Below are 23,163 nucleotides of genomic sequence, written 5' to 3' on the forward strand. Positions count from 1 at the left end.
CTAGGACTCCCCACCCCCATCACCAGCAGCCCCGTGGGTTCCTAGGTCTCCCAACCATGTTGGATTGACTGGTCACCACACCCTTTACCTGACACCCAAATGTCGCATTTATCATCTTACTCATAATCCCGTGGTCTGATTATGGTAGGATCGTGAGACTAGGACCCACTTGCGCAACAGAAGTCTGGACCAAGGTCCTGCTCTGAGCAGAAACCCTAAGGAGAGCCCCGGAAGAGGCTTTAGTCAGGGTCAGGGACCTTGCGGGGGTTCCTCCAGTTAGGAATGGACTACAAGAGGACCTTGCAACCATCTGATTAATTAAAAACCATACCTGTTTATGTTTTGTATAGCTCATCACAGGCTGCTTTGCCATATCACCCCCTTGTTATTAATTCTTGGGGGCTAAATTATGGATAACACTATTAAAACATTATCAGAACTAATGAGAAACAATTACTTAGAAAATGAGCCAGGACAAGATTGAGTTGAGAACATCAGTGGTGATCACCATAGATTAGTTTAATAAATCATCAGGTGCAAGGCAGGGCTGACTGTATGTATGCAAAGCCCTGTCACGGGAAAATGAAATTGAGATTTTTTTTTGCATAATTTTTTCATTAATCTCAATAGGACCCGTGTGGTGTAGATTGTTTTATTCCCCTAATACCTTGCCCGAGGGAGGGGGGTGCCCAATAATGTCTTCATTGTTTTACTGAGGTCTTAATGACAATCTGTGACAACCTCATTTTAATGTATAGAGGATTATATCAGTACAATCATGTTTTATTGAAATGGTGAGGGAGACTCCGGTGGGGTCAGGCACTGTCTGTTAGCACAGGATGGGAATTTCCTCGGGAATCTGGGTTCAGTTCCCTTAAAATTTCCAAGTATAGATCCGCTGGCTGCCTTTAGGTCCTCTCCTCCGGGGACAGGCTGGGAAAAGCTTCCTCAAGAAGACTTCACCGCCTCCTATTTGAATGTGAAAGTAGCTGCTTGCATGGCATATTTTGCGGGGTAAATGGAACACACCATGTAGGATTTTTTTTTTTTTTCCTTTTCTAAAATATACCTGTTACTATTATCATTAACACATTAGCCCCTTAAGAGTTCTGCCCTAGTTCGGGAAAATGACCTTCACTGGAGACCTTAGATTTTCTAACGATGTCTTAAGAGGATAAAAAAGAATACATGCTTTTTAACTTGAAGGATATTCTGGCCTTACGGTTTCCGTTAATCTTTAAAAGCTAAATGTCTTCCGTTTTTGTTTTTGTTTTGTTTTTGTTTTTTACTTCTAGTACTTGGAAGGCAATTGATGGTACAAAACAGGTTATAAGATTATCAGCAGGATGTTGTGCATATTAATACCGGCGAAGGGCACCGAACCGGTCTGTCACCGCAGAGTTTACGCCCCAGGCTCCGGGACACTGTCCTCCCAGCCCAGAGACCCTCCCCCCGCGAGGTTTCCACATTGCAATTTAGGGGGAAAGTGGAGGAAAGTAATTAACAGAGCGCAACATTTCAATGTTAAAACTTCCATCTTCCTTTCCGCGCTTTATTTTAAATCGGGATAAGGGGTGGGGGGAGGCGCTAACAGCGCACAAAATGGGAAATAAATTACATTAAAATACCTTAACTTAGTACCTGAAATCTTGCGCGGTGGTACCGGGCAGCTTTTTGCTGCCCTGTGACGGGGGATGGTGGCTGTTGTGGGTGGTAGTTTGTTTACATTCCAGCAATTATGCGGTAGCATATTTCCTTCCGAATCGATAAGAATTGCTAAACGACAAAAAGAAAGTGGTGTGTACGAAAGGAACCGAAATCGTCGTTGGCGCCTTTTGTGGTCATTTGCTGCCGATCGGACCCCGTTCCAGCTAAGCAGACTGAAGCCTGCTGCATTTTTTTTATTCTAAATTTTTTTTTCTTTTTTTACAAGTCTTGCAAAAGACCAGGGATTTGTCGCTCGCGCCCTTCTTTAATTTTTGTAAGTGAACGGCACGGTTTTAGTGTTTGCTTCTTCCGATGGGAAAGGCTCGGCGAGCCCGGGCAGCGCGCCCCGTCGGAAGGACGTGCGCCCGCAGGGCCGGCACACGCAGAGTCCGCGTCCCCCGCCTCCCGCGCTTCCCGAGGACGGAGGTCGGCGGGCGGCGTGCGAGGGCACCTGGACGCGGACACTGGCGGCCCCGGAGGCCCCTAGCGCGCCCTCGGGAGGCGCGCCGTCCCTTCCCCGCGGGGCGCAGCCTGGGCCAGGGGAGCCCAGTGGGCCGGGGCTGCGGGCCCCGCTCGTCCGCCCGCCCGCCGCGGGCTGCCCGGAGCCCGCGAGCCTGTCGCGCAGCCCCGCTGTAATGGTGGCAGATCAAAGGCTGCCCCGTGTCCCCGCGGAGCCCGGGACAATCCCGCGCCTTTGTGCGCTGTTGCTAGGAGCCGGAGAAACTAAGGGAAAGTGTCAGGAGCATGTTAATCAGACTCGTTACAGTGTAACAATAACGTCTCTCTCGGGTCTCCCAGGCCCCCAGCACCCCTGGCGCACCCCGCACGCAGGCCGGACACCTGCGCGGGGCCCTCACGCCTGCCCTGGGGACCGGCCGGCCCCTGTGTCCCTCCAGCCCCGAAGTCCGCGGCTGAGCCGGGCGCGAGGACTAGTCCTAGGGGTCCTGCAAGCTCCTGGCACGTCTCCTGGGCCCGGATCCCCCTTGACCAGAGCCCCTCGCCCTTAGTCTGTCAGGCTCAAATCCGATCCAAGGCCAGAGGGACCTGCGGAGAAATCGGGTCCTCCTGCTTTTCAGTCATTGAGTTGAATTTCCCAAGTTTGATTCAAACACGGTATAGAATCAAAAGGAAAATGAGCGTTACATTTAGGTTGCTTTTTGGTTGAATTTCTTCAAAATACTCTAAAACCAACTTTGCTGATTTCCCTCTCAAACCCATAGAGGGTACTGTAAGTGATAATCCCGAATTTAACAAAACAAAACAAAAAAAAAACCTTTCCTGAAAGTACAGATTTCTCTGAACTTTTTTGAGAGAATAACTTCATTCGTTTATTCATTCAACAAACATCTGTTGAGCCTGACTGGGTGCCAAACAGCCAGCTAGTGTATGAAAGTCCTAGGACTGGTTCCGGATGCACTTTTCTTTCAAAATTAAAACGCTCTTGTGTGAAGTCAAAGGAAGAGCAAAGGCGTAAAATAATGTCAAATGCCAAAACAGAAAGTGCCATTGACTACAGTAGTGATAGAAACAAGAGAGGTGCGGATTAAGAATTTAAAACATCTGGAAAACTACACACCCTATGCTTGGAAAACCAGCCACTTTTTTCACCTGTTCCATCTCCTCCCCCTCTTTCAGTTTTTAGGAGCTCAGCCAGGCTGCGGTCCCGAAGCCTGGAGTCCTGCCTAACGTCTGAGGAGTGAAGTCACTTTGTAAACAGCCTGTCAGACTTGCTGAGGGAACACTCAATCTTGTCCCATTCTCCCCTTGCTGTCCGTGCCCAGGGAATTGGAAGGCTGTGCTCAGGCTTAGGACAGAATCTGGCCAACTGGAGGTGCCTTCCTCTTGTATCTGCTCTTGTGCAGGAACCAAGGAAGTTCCCTTGGTTTAACTGCTGAACCCTAAGTCAAAGACAAAGCTTTCTATTTATCAGAAAGGGTAGAAAACTCACTCTCAAATCACCTGTGCCTATTGACCAAGGGGGAATCCTGTAACTATGTTAGACTTCTCCATTGGTCAAAATCAATTTCTCACGCTGTGTGTGTAACATGTAAGCATATAGAAAACTGGTCCCAGAGATTAGTCTAAGCCCTGGAAGGAAATTTCAAGATTCCCTTCATTACATATTATAAGAGAGTTGATATACTGAAAACTCCATCTTGTGAAAAACAAGGGAGACCAAACATCAACTATATTGTGATGTTAAAATATCTAGCTAAAGGGGGAGAAATTCAGTGACAAGAAACTGGATTTTTTGGACTACATAATGCCACATAACTGGTTTGGCTGGGTTCTGTTTTGTTTTTAAACAATGAATAAATTGCCTTAGTTATTCAGACACAATGAAAGAATCAAGAGAAAAATGAACGTTCCATTTCAGATAGTTTTGTGGTGGAGAGTTTCTTCAGAAGACTATATACTCTAGGCATCTGGCTTAATTTTTTTTTTTTTTTTTTTTTTTTTTTTGGTTAATGGGCTCTTTTGAGTTCCGTGGAAGGAAGAACATAAAAACCAACATGAATTTCTGGCTTAGATTCTCTGGAAAAACTGTGTTAATAACCTGAATTCCCAGATGCGGAGAAGAGCACATCCATTGCCTCAAGCGGATTTCTCGGGACTGGAATTCATGCAGCAACTTCCGGGGAGCTCTAGGATGCTTCTCCGGGTCTAGCTTGAGGGAGCTCCTGCCACCAGGAGCCCCACGGGCACTTCAACACCAGTGACACATCACGTGTGTCCAGGGGCCCTGGCCATGTGCGGCAGGATACCACTGGCTGCAGCTCCTGACTTTGCAAAGTCTTTGCCTAAGCTGCAACCCCTCCCACTCCCCCACACCCACCCAACTCCTCACCATTCTTCAAGACACACCCGGAAGGTCTGTGAACTCTCCCCAACTCCCCACACACAACTTGCTGACATGTCCCCCACGCTGAGTCCTTCCAATGCATTGCATCAGATTTCTGCTGTAGTACTTATGCATGTGTGTCCCCCAGAGTGTGGATGCCCTGAATACTGGACATTCCATGCATCTCCGCATCCCTCTCCTGCTCATCTGTCACCCTCAGCAAGAGTTCGATAAAAGTGTGTTTATTCGGATTACAGACTGTTTCCTCCCTCCAATGTTTAGGTTCAAATCCTGCCTTGCCGATCACCAGGCTGTATTACATTCAGACAAGCCATTTATTCTCTCTGAGCCATCAGTTTCTTCGACTATAATAATAGCACCTAACTCAAAGAGCTGCTATGAGGAGGCTGTGAGCATAGAAATGCACCACCAAAGTCCCCCTTCCAGCGTCACTCATTCAGTGGGCCAGGGCTGGGGAGTCAGCAGACAGCCTCCAGCTGCCAGCTCCTCCTTCAACATCTGCCTCAGCTGCAGACTACTGCCTTGCCCATGGTCTCAACCTTCTCAAGGCAGCCTGCATCCGGTGAATTTTATGTTGTGTGTATATTAGCATGACTAAATAATCTTTAAAAATGAATGAATGTCAAGTAAATAAAAAAACAAACATAGCACTTTTTAAAAAGCTCTAAAAAAATAAAAATTAAAAATAAAAAAGCTCTAGCATCATGCTTGATGCAAAGCAGGCGTTCAGGAAAGGTCAAATACTCTCCATCCCAGTGCTGAAACTGCGCTGTAGTCCGGGATGGAAGTCCCCCTGCAGCAAAACTGGCTGGAAAGTGAATTTCTATTAAGTGAACGCCGTTTTCTCAATTACGTGTGTTGGTAGGTGAAGGATAGGTCCTCCCAGGAGAACCTACTGGTGGGACCAATCCCTGGACATTTCTGGGTATGGCGGCAACTCCAATAGCCACGTGCATTCCGGGGGAGCTTTGTGGCTTTTGTTGTTGTTGTTCAGAATCTGCTAGTCCCATTCCTGAACTATGGAAATCTCTCACGACAGCGCTGTTCTGACTACAAATTCACGTTCTCATTCTGTCCAACCAACCTAATTTTGTAGAGGACCCTGAAGCTTGCTCAGGGGAGGATTATGCAGTACCGATTCCTGGCTGAAGAGGGCTCCATTCACATAGAAAAACTACAGTGTGAGTGTGCCTCTTGGAGTTGGGCAAATATTGGCCCTTTTAGTGGACTTGCTCAAGGTCACACAGCTGGCAAAACTAGGACTACAACTAATGTCTCGAAATTAAACCACTAAACCACATGGCTGTACACCCAAGAAGTCCTCAGATTTCTGCTTTTACATTAAATTCCCCATTAAGGAAGCTGCAAGTTTTCTGAAACAATGAGAAAATAGCTGAAACCTCTTTTTCAATAACTGCCTCCTTCAGACGCAGTGCCTGACCTGGCAAAGATCTTTGAACTCATCACAACTGAAACAGCTGGTCATCAAACGCAGTCAGGAAGCTCCACCACCAGGCAAACACTAGCTCGAAGTGGGCCTTCCTGGCTCATCTCCTAGACTGAATATTTGCATCACTGCCCACTGAGGACTGACTGGTCTAAGTGGCTGGAGAATGTCTGGAGTGGTGTAAAGAAAGGAGTCCCAGGGGCGCCTGGGTGGCTCAGTCAGTTGGGCGACTGACTTCGAATCAGGTCATGATCTCACAGTCCGTGAGTTCGAGCCCCGCATCGGGCTCTGTGCTGACAGCTCAGAGCCTGGAGCCTGTTTCGGATTCTGTGTCTCCCTCTCTCTCTGACCTTCCCCCATTCATGCTCTGTCTCTCTCTGTCTCTAAAATGAATAAACGTTAAAAAATTTAAAAAAAAAAATGAAAGAAAGAAAGGAGTCCCAGTGGAGGGATGAAGGAGCAGGGTGTAGACCTCAAGACTCACCAAGCTGTGTTAGCCTGGGTCCCCCCTTGGCTCTGGCCTCACTGCTTTGGCCCCTCCTCCATGGCCTTCATTCTGTCTCATCTTTCCTATCTAGTCTTTGTGTCCACTGTGGTTCTGCTTCCATGTCCCTCTTCCTTAGTTTTACCTTCCTTCCCCCACTGGCAATTCCAAAAGCAAAATCAAGAAAATGAGGTAAAAAAAAAAAATTTTTTTTTTCCTAATTCTGTGTCCATATTTTGGAAGTAAATCTGGCGTCATAAGTTGTGAGCTGCTTGCATGATGCTCCATAGTCCTTCATTTACTGTGAACTTGGCACAGGAAGTTTATTAGCCCATTTTACTGCAGAGAGCCCAAGTGCAGAGGACAGCTAATATTGTACTTTGGGAATCAAAGTAGAAATGCCAGTGAGGCTGCTAATTATTCAGTAAATTAAATATTGCTGCCAAAACTGCTATTCCTGATTTCCTGCATTTGATAGTGCTGTCTTACTGCAAAGGCAACATTCAGATTCTATTTAAACGACAAAGATGAGGGTCCTGCAAATTGGTTACTGGTTCCTTATGTTTTAGTAGAAATTATTTGAGTGTGCGGACTGAAATTCATGATACTTACAAGTAACGAAGTCCAAGGGTATAAAATTTGATTTCCATCCTGTTTTTAATCTTATTCCTTCGGGGGTGGAGGGGTGAAGGGGACATTATCAGAAAGGTAGCAATAAGTGATTATGATTATTTATAAAAACATATTTGCAAATTATGGTAAACATTCCATTTTAGATAACTAAGGATGTGACCCCCCCCACCGAAATCATTTTTTACAACTCTGCTTTGTAAAAACCTTCTTAAAAAACAATTAGTCTTTGTGTTCGCCTAAGGAATTTTAAATTGTGAGATATATTTATGAGAATATTTAAGGTAAATATTTCCAAAATAAGAAGCAAATGAAGGGACCATGAATTTGCACGCACTGCCTCTGAAAATGAGCACATTTTTAAAATGGTTTGTTCAAACGGGGCCATTGGCCTTTTTCCTTCCTTCTCAAAGAGCATATGTGTTAGATTAGTACTCAGAAAAAAGTGTGTTTTCATAGCCTCCGGTGCTGCATTTATAAAAATCATGATGATTTTAGAACTGCACCTTCATTTTTTGAATTTTCAAAAACTTGTCCCTTTTTACTCTTTTATTTTCTTTCAACAAAACAAAGACCGAAGAACCCTTTAAGAAATTTTATACATTCCCACAGAGTCCCAGTTTGTTGACCTTCAGGCCACAGAGTAAAACCTTTCTTTTAAGTCAAGCATTCCCCATTGGGAAGCGCTCCAGCTTTTTCTTTTTATGAGGAATTTTAACTGCTGGACTTAATTTAATTATTGTATTTTGTACATACTCCCAGAAGCCCCAGGGCATGAGCTTTACTTTTTTCAAAACTTTCAAATGAATCTTTAGAAATGCACATCTCTGATGGTAATGTTACTTCTTTCACTTGTATTTCTAATCTAAATACCAAACTTGGATCTGTTTCTTGACTTATTCATGGAGAGGTTTCAGCTTGGCATTTCTTTGCCACAGATACACTTGTGAGACGACAAGCAAGGATGTGGTTATTTGAGCCCTTAGTGTGGGTGCCTAGGTTTTATAACAACAAAATAAAAACCATCTCCAGTTGAATTATGTTTTAAAACATAAGTATGTTTTTAAAATCTGATGGCTCTGGAAACATAGTCTCCAATAAGGACAGTTCCTACGTGGATATTGCCTTGACATCAGTAGCATGCTGGCCCCGTGGCTGCAGTCTGCCCCCATCTGCCTTTTAGTGTCTACGAGATCTCCCCCAACATCAGCTGCTCCTCCCTGATCCCGGCAGAGGTTCACGTGCGAACACACACTCACGCACAGGGACTTGTCAACTCAAGCTAACAGCAAAAATTCAATATCTTCATTTCTTGTCTACTTTATCCATAAACATTTCATTGGATCCCCCTTGATTTCCAAACCAAAAACTTCAACCACATCTTGACTCTCAAAGGTGGAAAAAAAAAAAAAAAAATATATATATATATATATATATATATATATACATATTTTGTAATTGCCTGAAAACTCATTTACGACTGTGTAAGTGTAGGACAAACATAAATTTTCCAGATTCATAAGATATGCCCAAAATACCTCATGGGGTTCGGGTTGGGTCAGTTATGTGAAGTAAGTTTCATTGTAGGAATGCTGAGATCTTTGAATTTGGAAAGATGTTTTGTTTTTATTTTTAAATGTTTATTTTTGAGAGAGAGGGAGAGAGAATGAGTAGGGGAGGGGCAGAGAGCGAGGGAGACAGGATCTGAAGTGGGCTCTATGCTGACAGGAGAAAGCCCGACGTGGGGCTCAAACTCACAAACCGTGAGATCATGACCTCAGCAGAAGTCAGACAGACGCTTAACTGACTGAGACACCCAGGTGCCCCTGGGTGCCCCTGGAAAGATGTTTTTTAAGCAGAATTCTCTGTGAAGTGAATCTGATTTTCTTATTGACTTTGATTGAAAATTTAAAATTATAGAAATCACAGCCTTTAGGTGCCAGAGAAGGACTTGAGAGATCATCTAGGCCAATTGTTCTCAGCCTGGCTGCACATTAGAATTACCTGGTAGGTTTTTAATAAATACCTATGTCTGGCCCCCACCAAGACTCATTAAATCAGACTGTAGTCTGACCTGTCATTTTGCAGATTAAAAAGAAAAATAGCCAAACAAAACCCTGAAAGATTAACTGTGGCTTTTACATTAAGGGTCTAAGTCTAATTATGCCGTAACATAGTTTGGGAACTCCTAGCCAGGCTAAACTTCAGAAGCAAATTTACTTATAAGTAAATAACAAGTAAGTTTCCATAATTCTGTTTGGGGCCACATTAATTATAAAATAGTTGACTGATTCCTCCCATGTGACATACTTTCTAACATTATATACATTCACATCCCTGGCTGATTCACAGAAGAGGTTGGTATAATCATAGTCTTAAAATGTCTTACACTTAATTTTTAAAATAAGGTACATTTACGTGGATGGCTGCCCTCCTGTACATTTTACTTAAAAGTTTGTCCTCTTCATACAGGGGTGCCTGCCTGGCTGGCTCAGTTTGATTAGGTGTAAATCTCTTGATTTCAGCCCAGGGCATTATCCCAGGATTTGTGGGATCGAGCCCCGAGTGGGGCTTTCCCTTGACACCACAGACCCTGCTTGGGAGTCTCTCTCTCTCTCTGCCCCTCCCCGGCTTGCACAAGTGTGTTCACTCTCTCTCTCAAAATAAATAAATAAACATTTTTTAAAAAGTTTGAGGGGTGTGTAGGTGGCTCAGTCGGTTAAGCATCTGACTCTTGGTTTGGGCTCAGGTCATGATCTCACAGTTTGTGAATTCAAGCCTCTGTGCTGACGGTGAGGAGCCTGCTTGGGATTCTGCTCACTCTCTCTCTGACCCTCCCCCTGCTCTCATTCACTCTCTCAAATAAAAATAAACTTTAAATAAATAAATAACTTTTTAAAAGTTTGACTTCACCATTGGCAGCGTCATACTTCATGACTAATATTCTGCAATTTTTTTTGACATTTAAAACTTACAGGCAAAAAGCAGTATTTGTGTCATCTGAAGACCTCAAACACCTAAATTTTACATTGTACAGTTTTTATAGAAATGGGGTCAGGGATGTCAAGTAATAGCTCATCTGAGTGAGTCCCACAGCCCCCCTGGAAAGGCAGGAGTGAGCTTAGCTGTCACCCCTGATACCCCAAGAGAGCAGAAGAGACCATGCTGAGCAAGGGCTCCTTACAGGGAGAAGCCTCAGCTGGCCGGAGGGCTCCACAGGCCTGTGAACCATCTTTGTAAACACTTGTCATCACCCAGCCTCCCCCAGGAACATCGCCTCCCTCACCTTCCTCACTTCCCTAACCTGCTTCTTTTCCCACTTTTCCCGTGAGGGATGGCATCAGGATTGGCAAGTTCACAGGTCACAAAGGGAAGAAGTCCTGGTCCTCTTCACAGGCAAGGACCTCCTGGGACAGATCCAAGAGGCTTTGATCTCAGTTCTTTGCCTTGGGCTAAAAGACCTCTGGTTGGCCACTCCTCTAGGATCCTAATAAGGCCAGGACCTGGGATCACAGATGCAAACCTTTTTTTTTCTTCTTCTTCTTTTTTTTTTTTTTTTAACCAAAGGGAGTGCCACTAGAGAGGGTAGGTTTGCGTATGGCAGACAGAAATAGAACAGTTCATTGATTCACTCCTCCAGCAGGCATTTATTGAGCTTCTATTACGTGCCTGTGGTGATGTCACTGTGTTCATGAAGGCTAAGAGGGTAATCCTAGAGTTGGCCCTAAGTCCTCTGTGGTCCAGGAGTTCTGTCAGGAGTGAAAGCAGGGTGGGCAGTTGAGACCTTTCTTATTCTGGTTCCTTCCACCCCCATTCTGTTCTAATTACTCTTTATTATCCCTTATAACAAACCCACAGATGAAGCAAGAACCTAGCTCCAGATCTGAGACCAAAAAAAAAAAAAAAAAAAAAAAAGAAAAAGAAAGAAAAAGAAAATAGGAAGAGACAGGAAGAAACTTACAAATCTCACACAGCCGAGAAAACGAATGTTAAAAAAAGATTAAAAATTTTTCATGGCAAGGAAGAACTGCTGAAAACAATATGTTTTTGCCTATCAATCAATCATTTTCTGTTCCGGTAACCTCCGGGGCCAGCACCCTCATGGCCAGTGTCTGTGTGGCCAGATGCAGTCCTCTTGGAAAATATTGGGCAGCATGTCCCAACAAACTTATCGTCACTTTCTTGCAGCTTTTTAATCTAGATCTGGGAATTTATCCTCAGGAAATTTTGTGATCCTAAATGTGGAAAAAGCCTCATTCACAAAGACTACTTAATTCATGGTGGTATTATTTAGATTATTGAGGTGTGTTTAAGTAAATGATGGGACATTTATTTGATGGAATATTAGGCAGCCCCGAAAGCTGGTGTTTCTAAGGAAAATAAGAAAGTGCTTTTAATATAAAGTTAAGTTCAAAAACAGATACCAAGCTTCATATGCAGAGTCTGGAAATGGATGGCATGGTTCTACTGCTTATTATCTACTGCTGGTACTCACCTCCCTATGCCTCAGTTTTAATTTCTGTGAAATGGGAGTAAAAATAGTAGCTACCTCATAATTTGACAGGAAGCTTAAATGAGATAAGACATACAAAGAACAGTACCCAACACAGAGTAAGCCCTCAACAGATGTTAGCTGCTATTATTATTACAGTGTGATTCCAACTATATTAAAAAACAATCAGAAGTAAGTACAGCAAAATGTTAGCAATTACTGTGCTTAAATGATGAGATTCTTCGTTTTACATTTTTATATTTTCAAATTTTTCATTAAATACATATCAAATTTTGGGGGAACCTGGCTGCCTCAGTCAGTGGAGCATGCAACTCTTGATCTCGGGGTTGTGAGTTCGGGCCCCACATCAGGTGGAGAGATTACTTAAAAATAAAATCTTAGGGGGGCGCCTGGGTGGCGCAGTCGGTTAAGCGTCCGACTTCAGCCAGGTCACGATCTCGCGGTCCGTGGGTTCGAGCCCCGCATCGGGCTCTGGGCTGATGGCTCAGAGCCTGGAGCCTGTTTCCGATTCTGTGTCTCCCTCTCTCTCTGCCCCTTCCCCGTTCATGCTCTGTCTCTCTCTGTCCCAAAAATAAATAAAAACGTTGAGAAAAAAAAAATTTTTTTTAAATAAATAAAAAAAAAAATAAAATCTTAGGGGCACTTGGGTGGCTCCATCGGTAAAGCATCCAACTCTTGATTTTGGGCTGGGTCATGATATCACGGTTCATGGGATCGAGTCTCGCTGTCAGAGCAGAGCCTGCTTGGGATTTTCTCTCTCCCTCTTTCTCTGTCCCTCCCCTACTCACGCATGCGTGTGTGTGTGTGTGTGTGTGTGTGTGTGTGCATGCACACGCACGGACTGGCTCTCATAAATAAAACATTAAAAAGTATGTGAAATAAAATAAAATCTTAAAAATAAATACATATCGATTTTTTAAAAACTAAGTTTGGAGGGGCGCCTGGGTGGCGCAGTCGGTTAAGCGTCCGACTTCAGCCAGGTCACGATCTCGCGGTTCGTGAGTTCGAGCCCCGCGTCGGGTTCTGGGCTGATGGCTCAGAGCCTGGAGCCTGTTTCCGATTCTGTGTCTCCCTCTCTCTCTGCCCCTCCCCCGTTCATGCTCTGTCTCTCTCTGTCCCAAAAATAAATAAACGTTGAAAAAAAAAAAAAAAAAAAAAAAAAAAAAAAAAAAACTAAGTTTGGAGCTAATTACAAATAAGTCTATTGAAACACTGCTTTCGATCATTATATGGTCACACCCAGAAGACCCTGAAAAGAGAGGCCCCAGCAAGTAGTTTCCACATCATCTGAAACATCCTGCTGCCAAGACTGGCATGGGCTTCCAGGGGGACAGTGGGCTCAGCTGTATTCGGGAGTGGAAAGCACCCAGGATTTGCAAGAAATCTGGCCCCCACTCCCTGTGGGTTCTTGGGAAGACCCTTTTCCTTCTCTATAAGGAAGGATCTCTGATGCACTTAATAGCCTCAGAGAATGGGAAAAGCAGTTTGAGGGAATTTTTGAGATACTGCCATGGGGGTAGAAGAAGGGACTCTGGAAACTGTAACGGTCCACGCCAGCTCTCCTTCCAGGGTGGAGCCCAACTGCACTGTTTCCACACCTTGACCTGGTGTGAAGGGCGGTTTAGGTGGCTCCCTGACCATTTGTGGAATCATTCCTGCTTCCAGGCAGCACGCTACAGGCCGGCCTTCAAAGAAATACCAGAAGCCAAGTATCCTGTCTGTCATCACTTAATAATGCTTGAAGCTTTTCCTATAACAAAAGGGGCAGAAACAACCCTACCTCGCATCGTGGGAGCCCGATAATTCTTCCACCAGCTCTACCTACACCAGAAGGGCTTTCTCTTAACTGTAAGTATTAGATCTGACTAATCGGGACGACCACTGCCTTTGGTAAGTAAAATCGGAATAAAGTGACTGTTTGCAACTTTACTTGGTCACACACGACAATAAGGAGGGACTCGATAGGTTGCAATGATATGTAACTTCCTGTTGTTTTTGGTAAAATAGACAAATGTGTCCCATTTCAAGAAAGTCAACATCATTTTTGTACACATTCTCTTGCGAGGTAGGAATCAAACCACAGAGACAGAAGGGCTGTCTACTTGTTTGTTCCTGGCATCCAGCATGGTGCTTGCCCTTAATACATTTTTGTTGAGTGAATCAATGAATCAGTTAATGAAGTAGGAAACAAAGGAAAGATGGTCTCCTCTCTATTGTGTTAGATGCTGGGGATATGAAGATATGTAACTCGGGTCCCTCCCCTGGGCAGCTCACCCTGGTGGTGGAGCCAGACCCACAAATAGAGAAAGACTCAAACACCATGTGACTGATTCCTACAGTCATCTTACTGATCGTCCGTACTCATGTCTTAGTTCCTTCTGAAGTTCCTCCTGTTTCAGGTGCTTATACTCAGTAACACATAATCCCTTACTTTACAACTTCCCAATCTAGTCTGGAAAACCAGCATGAAGCACAGAAAGCACGATACCACATGGAAAGCAAAACAGAAATATGTACACTGCAGAGAGGCAACACCCTGTAATTTAATCACATAGACTCTGGCATTGGACTGCTTGAATTCACAAAGCTGTGTGACCTTGGACAAGATGCTTAGCCTCTCTGGGCTTTAATCATTCCATTTGTAAAATGAGGATAATACGGAGACCTATCTTATAGGCCTTTGATAAAGAATAATTGAGTTAATATCTGTAAAACACTTAGGAAAGTGCCAAGCTCATACTTCGTACCATCATAAACATATGCGAAATAAATCTTTCCTGTCTTCTTTGAATTTTAGACTCTCATTAAGAACTCTCTGACTTTCTCTGTGCATGCCTGAATATTCTCCCCAGATAAGATGCATGACCAAATGCAACTCCAAAGCTATGGGCTCAGGTTAATAGGGAAGGAGAGGTGAGATTCCTATCTGTGTATGGAAAATAATGAGCATTTGACAGAATGAAAAAAATCCTCAAAGCCAGGATACCTAAACCAGGATTGCAAATCCATTCTAAACAACCACTACTCCCTCCTCCCTGGTCGAGGGAGGACAGACGTTGCTAATCAACCTCAGTATCCTTTCCCACTGAGTCTAGATTCAGGCTCTACATTATTTTCCAAACAGGGCCCCAGGCATTGACTACTAACCAGAGCCTATTGTATCTCTGGCCTAAAACTTATCTTAAGGTTAGCCTCGGGGTTAGTTCCCCCCTGGGAACACAGGACAGCCTTCCCTTCCAGGCACCCTGCTGCGGAGCCACAGTGGAACTGCCTGCTCCCAGAACTGAAGGCCAGCTCCTGAAATGCCCTGCCAGACCCCACTCCTGAGAGAACACTAATGGAGCTGGTCCTACTCTGCCCTCCCTTGTGTGTCCACGGCCCTCTGTGACCTCAGCTAAGCAAGTTACTTAACTTCTCTGAGTCTCAGAATCTGATTCTTCCTGGGAAAATGGGATCTCTCTCCCTCTCTCTCTCTCTCTCTCTCTCTCTCTCTCTCTCTCTCTCACTCTCTGCTAGAGTAACAGAGCAGCCTCCCAGTAAATGGCACATGCCATATTGCTAAGACCAGCTCTGTCTTCCCACCAACCCGTCACGGTGCCTTCATGACTTCATCCCCAGGTCCCAGCATAATATAAAACAGGGCTGGGATGCTCCTGTTTAAGCCACTGTTACCTCCCCCTCCCCCTAACACAAGACTAACTGTCTGTGAACTCAAGGTCACATAGGCTCCAACACTGGGGAAGAGGTGAAGACCAGTTTGGGGGATGGGCAGTGAAGGGATTTCCCAAGGTGCATGCAAGGACTCCATCACAGACCCTATTAGGGAACAATGGAGGGGGCACTTTGCTCCCATAAGCAGAGAAGTGTCTTCTCCTGGCGGGGACCAGGGGTGAGACCAGGTGGATGACATCCCACCTGTCCACCTTCTCCAGCTCCTCTTAATGAGGGGCTGACTTACCTAAGACTTTCCATTTCTGGAGCCACTCTCATTACCTCCTTCCACTGGACCTTGGTATGGAAGACTCAATTACCGCTTCCTGTCCCTTCCTCAAATGGGAGGGTTGTGCCCTGTAAAGCTTAGCCATGGCCTTCTCCCTCTGCCTGCCTCTCCCCTCCGCCTCCTCTCTCTGACTCTTTGCCTGCTCTTACCAAGTATGTGAGTGATATTCCCCCACCCTCACAGAGAGGAGCAGGTCCTGCTGTCCTTCTAGAGAAAACAGCCTGGCACCCTTTAGCCCCCGCTTCTGCTCAAGAACAGCAAATTAGTCAAGGGCTGGCATTTCTGGGTCATCTGCGGGACAGCGTGTGACCTTCCTCTCCTCCCTGTGTCCACTACTTCCTGGGCCAGGCCTGCGATTCAACTCCTCCAAATCCAGGGCCCTTCATGTAAAGGCCCTGTCAACATTATAGACTTCTCTTCTGAGAGTTTTACAAGTTAACTGGGAAAATGAAATGAGCCCGGGCGGAAAGTTGCCTTACAAGGGAGCAAATCTGGGCAGAGAGCGGACCGGGCGGTAGCAGTCTCACAGAGTCCGCGTTGAACCATCAGCCAATTTAATGTCTGCATTAAAAACGGATTTGTGTGGAATGTAGTGCTTCTTTTAATTGCTCCAAATAAATATCCTGGGTAATTTTAAGAAAGACTGCCGCAGTAGCTTCCTGAGCAGCAGCACGAGCCATATATTACCAGCAAGTGCTTTGGGGCATTGTTTGCTGAGAAAGGCGTTACATAAATTGAAACTCCTTTTGCTCAGAGCCGAGTCCCGAAAGTTCATGCAGTGAGAAACATTTCTCACCGTGCACAAACTGTGAATTGTATATAAAATTAAATTTTCTGATTAAAATCTGCATTGTTGGACCTCCTGCTGACTGCCACCATTTTGCTGAAATAAGATACTATTTGTGGTAATGGCAGCGCGGGAAACCTGTTATCATTGATTGTAAACTGGTTTCACTCCTACGGCTTAAAAAATCTGGAGAGCTTTATTGTGCAAACATTGCATTTTCCGTACAAATATTACCGAGCAAAGGTTTACCACCGATTCATCAGCTGGGGTGCATGCAGATTACAATCCAACCCATCAGCCCTAAATCTGCTGCACACCCAAGGCTGCAGGTAGGGTTCTGTGAGGTGCAGGATGCTGGCAGGAAAACGAGACAAGCATACACAACCATCTGCTGTTTTTTAATTTAAAAAATATTTTGCTTCACAAGGGCATTATTACTTGAGAGACTAAGGAAGATAAAAGGAAAAGCTGAGGCCTCAGAAGAGTTCAGATTCAACAGCCTGCCCCACCCCTCAACCCGTGCCCCAGGGAGCCGCCTAGCACCGCCCCATCCCCTGTCCCCAGACCGCCAACCTCCAAGCCCCCCCACCCCCGGGTCTGAGAATCAGCCTTAGGAAAGTCAGCTACGACTCCTCCCAGCACTGTTGACGGAAGACTCAAAGCTAACAACTCCGTCTGACAAATGCAGAATCTGAAACCAAAACAATGGAGATAATTTTTTTTTTTCCTAAGAAAATCTGTGTTCAGAATTAGAACCCCAAAGGCTGCCTTTCCATCTTACATTTTCCCCCAGCTTTCGGTTTACAAGTGAACGCTCGCTCTCCAAAAGTCAACATCAGCCAGGCACACATAAATATTTTTTACTGCCTCTTAACCATTAGAATAGATTGTCCCTCTCTTTCATGCGTAAATCACTTTGTTGCTTGGGTGATACAAAATCGCTCTGACTTACAAAGAAAGATGGGGAGGGTGGGGGTGGGGGTGAAGAAAAGTTTCACAAAATGATTGCTCCATAGCGGCCTATCTCCTATTTTGACAAATAAAATGAGCCCAAACAAACCAACTTCTTAAGGAACAACCTAGTCTGAATGTAATAAAGCATCTTTTTCTAGAAGAGCGCACTAAGGTTACAGGCAAAGCCAGTGCTGGACGAATAAACTAAGCCATGATGTGCTCTGAGGGAGCAAATGCGAAGCAAGTGGTTTGAGGTGGATGGGTGCTCAAAGACCTGAAATTCAAAAGCACATACTTCCTGGAAGGCACCTGTGTAAAATGGGTAGGATCACACACACACACACACACACACACACACACACACACACACACCACACCATACCACACCACATCACATCACATCACAGTGTCCTTGTGCACTTTCTTTACCCTAAAAGCCAATCCCAGGTATTCATATGCATTAACTAAGCATTCTCACCTGTGGGAAAGATATGTGGGGGTAGAAACAGGAAGTTCCCAGTGGGGTACCCGGCCCAATCCCCTGTGTATTGCCTTGCCTATAGAATTTGGGGAAATCACTGTGCCGATTTGTGTTTCAATTGCATAATGACTAAATAAATTAAAATAATTTACACATTTATGAATTAGCTATTTTTGAAAATTATTCCACTGGTTTTCTTTTCTAGATTTCTCTTGTGATTTCCAGTCTTTCATAGTTTCTAAAACTCTTAACTAGCCTGAACCTGAGTTTCTTACTTGGATGTAGCTGGGGAGAGGGGGCGTAAGTAATCTGTTTTCCCTTTTTCTATTATTACCACCCATACACATGCCTTCTGTTTGAAAACCAATAATAAAATCAGTCGCAATATTACATTCATTCATTTCGATAATGTCTTGAATTTACCAGGTGCTAGGATCTAGATTTTTTTTTTTATGTTCATTTATTTTGAGAGAAAGAGAGCAAGACAGAGCTCTAGCAGGGGAGGGGCACAGAGAGGGAGACAGAATCTGAAGCAGGCTCCAGGCTCTGAGCTGTCAGCCCAGAGCTGGACATGGGGCTCGAACTAGCACTTAGGAGCCGTGAGATCCTGACTTGAGCCGAAGTCGGACACTCAACCGACAGAGCCACCCAGACGCCCCTAGGATCTAGATTTTTAATCCTCTTTCACTCAAGAGTTCTGCCAGCCTGAGGAATACATCAGAAGTCCCAGCTTTACTGTGTTTTGAACTAAGATTTGAAGAAATCAAGAGAATCTACAATAAGAACTTGCACCTAATGGAGCCTTCTGCCAACTTTACTTTTCTCCTTTGCCCTACCTCCTGCCTCTTTCCTGTTAATCAGACATCCTTGGTGTTCTCCTTTCCCCCACAGGGCTCTCTGCCCAAAGGATTCCTTTCCATGGCTCTGTTATCTCCTCTAGTCTTGACCAAAGATGGAATACTTGACCTCCCCATGCCTCTGCCCAAACTTTGCCCACATTTTTGCTCTAGGATTCCATTGATTCTTTTTCTTTTTTCTTTTTTTTTTTTTTTTAGATTTTATTTTTGAGTAATATCTACACCCAATGTGGGGCTCAAACTCACAACCCCGAGATCAAGAGTTGCATGCTCTACCCCCTGAGCCAACCAGGCGCCCCCCTCATTAATTCTTTAAAGCCATTAATTGTTTGTTTCTGTAAAAAAAAAAAAAGTCATTAATAATATTCCACCGACTTTCCACAGTTTGCAGCAAGAAGACATAATGCCTGCCCCTATACAGGACACCAAAAATCAGTGACAGGACAGACATCCAGAAATGACTCAAGATTAAATAGGTTGGACGAGCCAACCATACTCTGTTCACGTGCTCTGGCAAGCACAGCCAAAGAGTGGACAAAGCTTGGTAATATGGCAAGAGGGGAAGGGCTGGGGTGAGGAGGAGCTCTAGGGGCCAGTGGTACTGCCACTACCCTTCTCCCCAAAAGACCCTCAAGCCCAGGCATATACTAAAGGGCTAGACAGTGAAGCCCTGCCTGCCTTGGGGATTACTGGTAGAATCCCTAAAAGGAATAGAAATCTAGGGTCAGTCTCCATCTCAAAGAAGAGGTGGGTCAGGATAGGTATCTGCAATTCTGAAGGTTGGCCACCACCCGGTTCTCTTCCCCATTGGTTCCCCAAAGAGGAAAGGCCAAGTCCCATCCTTCCATGAACCTACTCTTCCTCATCACAGATCACAGAGACACCAGATTTATTCGATGAATAACCATGGTGGTATCATTCTCCTTCTCAGCCAAGGGGGAATTGAAATCCCATCATCCACCAGTGAGAAGAAGACCCAGGGGGAATGGATGCCATACTCATCTCCCATCTTCTCTCTCCATTTCCCTCCCTCTCCATGTCTCCATCTTTCTCCAGGTATGGAGTGTCTTCTTTTTATCTTCTGTCTACCTCTTATCCCCTTCCCGAGTTCTAGCTCTTTCTTTTGGGTTAGCTGACACCAGAGGGCAACATAATCTCACCTACTTGTCACTTTTTCATTTCACCAGTAGAGGGAAGAGTTTGAGAGCACCTACAGGAAGTAGGAAGTATGTGGAAATTATTTTGAAATATGGAATTAGCGCACTAGGACAGCTCTCTCAAAGGCATCTCGTGCCAAGGCATTCTGTTCCCGTTGGTAAATAATCTGTTATAAAACTGTTTAAATGCATATTAACTCACCAGAGCACGACACTGGCAAAATTTCCCTCCAGGCTATATTTTGCATAGAGACAACTTTCAAGTGATGTGAGACCTGAGAGTAAACTAGCAGAAGTCATACATTATTCAAGGTAACACTGCCGCTCTATCCCTTACTCACCATTTAGTCTTTTGAGATCTGGCTTTTTTGTTTCAGAAATAATTAGTAAGGCATTTAGCCCCAAATGTCTTGTTTTGAGTCCCCGTCATCTCCCCACTCTAGGTGCTTTGAGGGTGCATATGGGCTTATTTGGGCAAGGACTGCTGAGTCCGTCAGAAAAACTGATTATGAACCAAGCAGTAGAGCCCTAGGGCCAAGGGCCCAAGCAGGCTCCATCAAGCTTGGAAGTCCGTGGAAGGGCTTTGCCACACCCTCCTGGTTCCACCACACATATTGAGGAATTAGAGAATGTTTCCTTTGAAAAATGTTGGGAAGGAAGAGATTCAGAAACTAAACTGTACCAGTGAACTGACCATTTACCAAATAGTCATCCTGACCAAGTTAACATCGATGCCTTTAAAAAATAGGCAACGTGGAGCTCAGCGATCTGCTCAGCCACTGTGGTGCGCTCGGTTGTTTGGATCTAATTACCTGGACCTTTTCTGCTTGGTGTCCCCAGCCTTTGAACCATTTCCAAAGCCAGAGCTTTATAGAAAGGGCCATGGAAAACCCCAAGAGTGTGATTCTGCCATTCTTTAGGTGGACTTTTGGTCCAAGTTGCTGAATTTATCCTTTGCCTTCATTTCTTCAGCAACACTCTTTCTCTGATCAATTATCTAAAGCAAGAGTTCTCGTTCTGAGGTCCCGAAGTGGACTTGAGTGATTTTATGAGTCTCTGGAAATTATGGGCAAAATTCTGTGTGTATGCACAATTGTGGTGTTTCTGGGGAGAGGAAATATAACTTGAATCAGATTCTCAGAGGGCTCTATGACCTCCATCTTGTCACTCTGTATATTCATGATGTTCACTAGATTAGGGTTTCCCCAATCAACATGCATGGATAGGGTGTGCCTGGGTCTCCGATCCCCTCAGCCCTCTCGTGGCTGGACAGGGCCAGGAATGGTTGGAACTTCTAAGCTGGTCATCTCCTGCCAAGAGCTTCCCAGTCACTGTAAAAACATTATTTTCTCGGTGTGCCACAGTGTATAACAAGTTGGGAAGCACTGTATAAACTCTTCAATGTTTTGCTTTCTTTTGTTTTTTTAAGTAAGCTCCACGCCTAATGGGGGACTTGAACTCATGACCCCAAGATCAAGAGTCACATGCTCCACTGACTGAGCCAGCCAGACACCCCTAAATTCTTCACTTTTATCCCATTCTCCATCTTTGCTCTTTACATCTCTTTCCTCATCTCCATGGCCTTAAATTTCCAGAAAGAAGTGTGGCATTGATTTGGCCATCTGTGGTACAATCTGCACTTCAAGTACTCTGACAGGAAAGAAAGTGGTGTTGTAGTCGCCCCTTCCAGAAATGCTCCCTGGCTCCCACATCTGGGAATCTGCCTTGCCAGCCACATGGTAGTAAGTGAGACCAGCTCATATCCCCATTTTCCGGGAGATTCCCTTTGCTGATTCCCTGCATCTGCCCCTTTCCGGTAGTAGCTCTCTTGTCCAGAAGAAGCATCTAGAAGAATCTCTATGCCAGATAAATGGCTCCCAGCTTCATTTCAAGTACCCCTCCAAAGTGCTTTCATGCAGACATTCTTTCTTGCATTAAAATCTTTAAAAATTTTTTTTTCAACGTTTATTTATTTTTGGGACAGAGAGAGACAGAGCATGAACGGGGGAGGGTCAGAGAGAGAGAGAGGGAGACACAGAATCGGAAACAGGCTCCAGGCTCTGAGCCATCATGAGCCATCAGCCCAGAGCCTGACGCAGGGCTCGAACTCACGGACCGTGAGATCGTGACCTGGCTGAAGTCGGACGCTTAACCGACTGCGCCACCCAGGCGCCCCTCTTGCATTAAAATCTTACACAGAATCCATGGAGAACCAAATTCATACTCAGACATAACAAACAGGAGGCAAATTCTCTTGACTCCTGGCTAACACAGAGCACCCTAAAAACAGTTACCTTCAAAGCCCTCCCCTGCTCCGACCCCAAAACACACAAAAGTCATCATAGCCCATGACCAGATGGGTCATCTGAGATCAATCTCATTACTTAATGCTCAGATCACATCATTTTCCTAGCAACAACTTCATAATTTTGGTAAACTAAGAAGTATTCCATCCACTTAGTTCATTTATTTACTTATTTTTAATGATCTCTACACCCAACGTGGGACTCAAACCCACGACCCCAAGATCAAGAGTTGCATGCTCCCCTGACTGAGCCAGCCAGGTGCCCCAGTGTGCCATCCGTTTAGAGTTAATATATGATTCAGATTTTTATATGAATGACTGCAACAAAATGTCGACAACTGTGCTTCAACTATCCATTTCAAAGTCTTGATCACCTAATTCTTAAATATTCTTCCAGCCCACACCATATTTCTATTAGAAAATAAAACTATTTTTCTCCACTTTACTAGTTCTCCGAGCTGACAGCCCAAGATGTCGACCACAGTTCTAACATCTTCAAAACTTTCTTTCTTCATCCTTACCTGAACCAGCTGATCCTAGGCACATCCCTGACCCATAACTTTCCAGTCAATAGACCATTTCAAAAATACCTTACTTCTGAGGGAAGGAAATTTCTGCTAAGCCATAAAGAACAAGAAGTACATGTTTCTTAAATATATAACTACAGTGCTACCAATTAGGTTTGGCATAAAATAAGAAATGTGAGGTCGAGAATATAGGTATTGTCTCCTTTCAGGGTGGCACTGAGAGTCTGCCAAACCTGTCACTGTCACAAAGCCCCCACCCAGCTCTACAGATTTCACTTTGCTATCCAAGAAAAAACACAGATACACAAAGAAGTCTTTTCTTAACACTTACCACTATTAACTCTAAAATAACAAATTAATTCATCTTAGACTATTTCCAGCTGTAGTTAGAAAGGTCCCCCGTCTGGGTGCTCCTAAAAAGCATGACTGTCAGCATCACAGGGTGTTGTTG

At 44.6% G+C, this 23,163-nt stretch overlaps 1 protein-coding gene across 4 annotated transcripts in view; it reads left to right on the forward strand.

Moving 5' to 3' along the window:
- Positions 1–14,435, forward strand: part of CLYBL (citramalyl-CoA lyase) — a 260,795-nt gene extending 246,360 nt beyond the window's left edge. The window contains exon 9 of one of the 4 annotated variants that reach the window (XM_045445121.1): positions 13,310–14,435. The gene's annotated coding sequence lies outside the window, so the exon portion shown is untranslated. Of the gene's footprint in view, positions 1–1,295; positions 3,271–4,190; positions 4,801–13,309 lie in introns of those variants that run through there. The other 3 variants (XM_045445112.1, XM_045445130.1, XM_045445102.1) reach the window with 3 other exon arrangements.
- Positions 14,436–23,163: the final 8,728 nt, after the last annotated feature.

This window comes from Leopardus geoffroyi, chromosome A1 (assembly GCF_018350155.1).
Source record: "Leopardus geoffroyi isolate Oge1 chromosome A1, O.geoffroyi_Oge1_pat1.0, whole genome shotgun sequence".
Taxonomy (NCBI): domain Eukaryota; kingdom Metazoa; phylum Chordata; class Mammalia; order Carnivora; family Felidae; genus Leopardus; species Leopardus geoffroyi.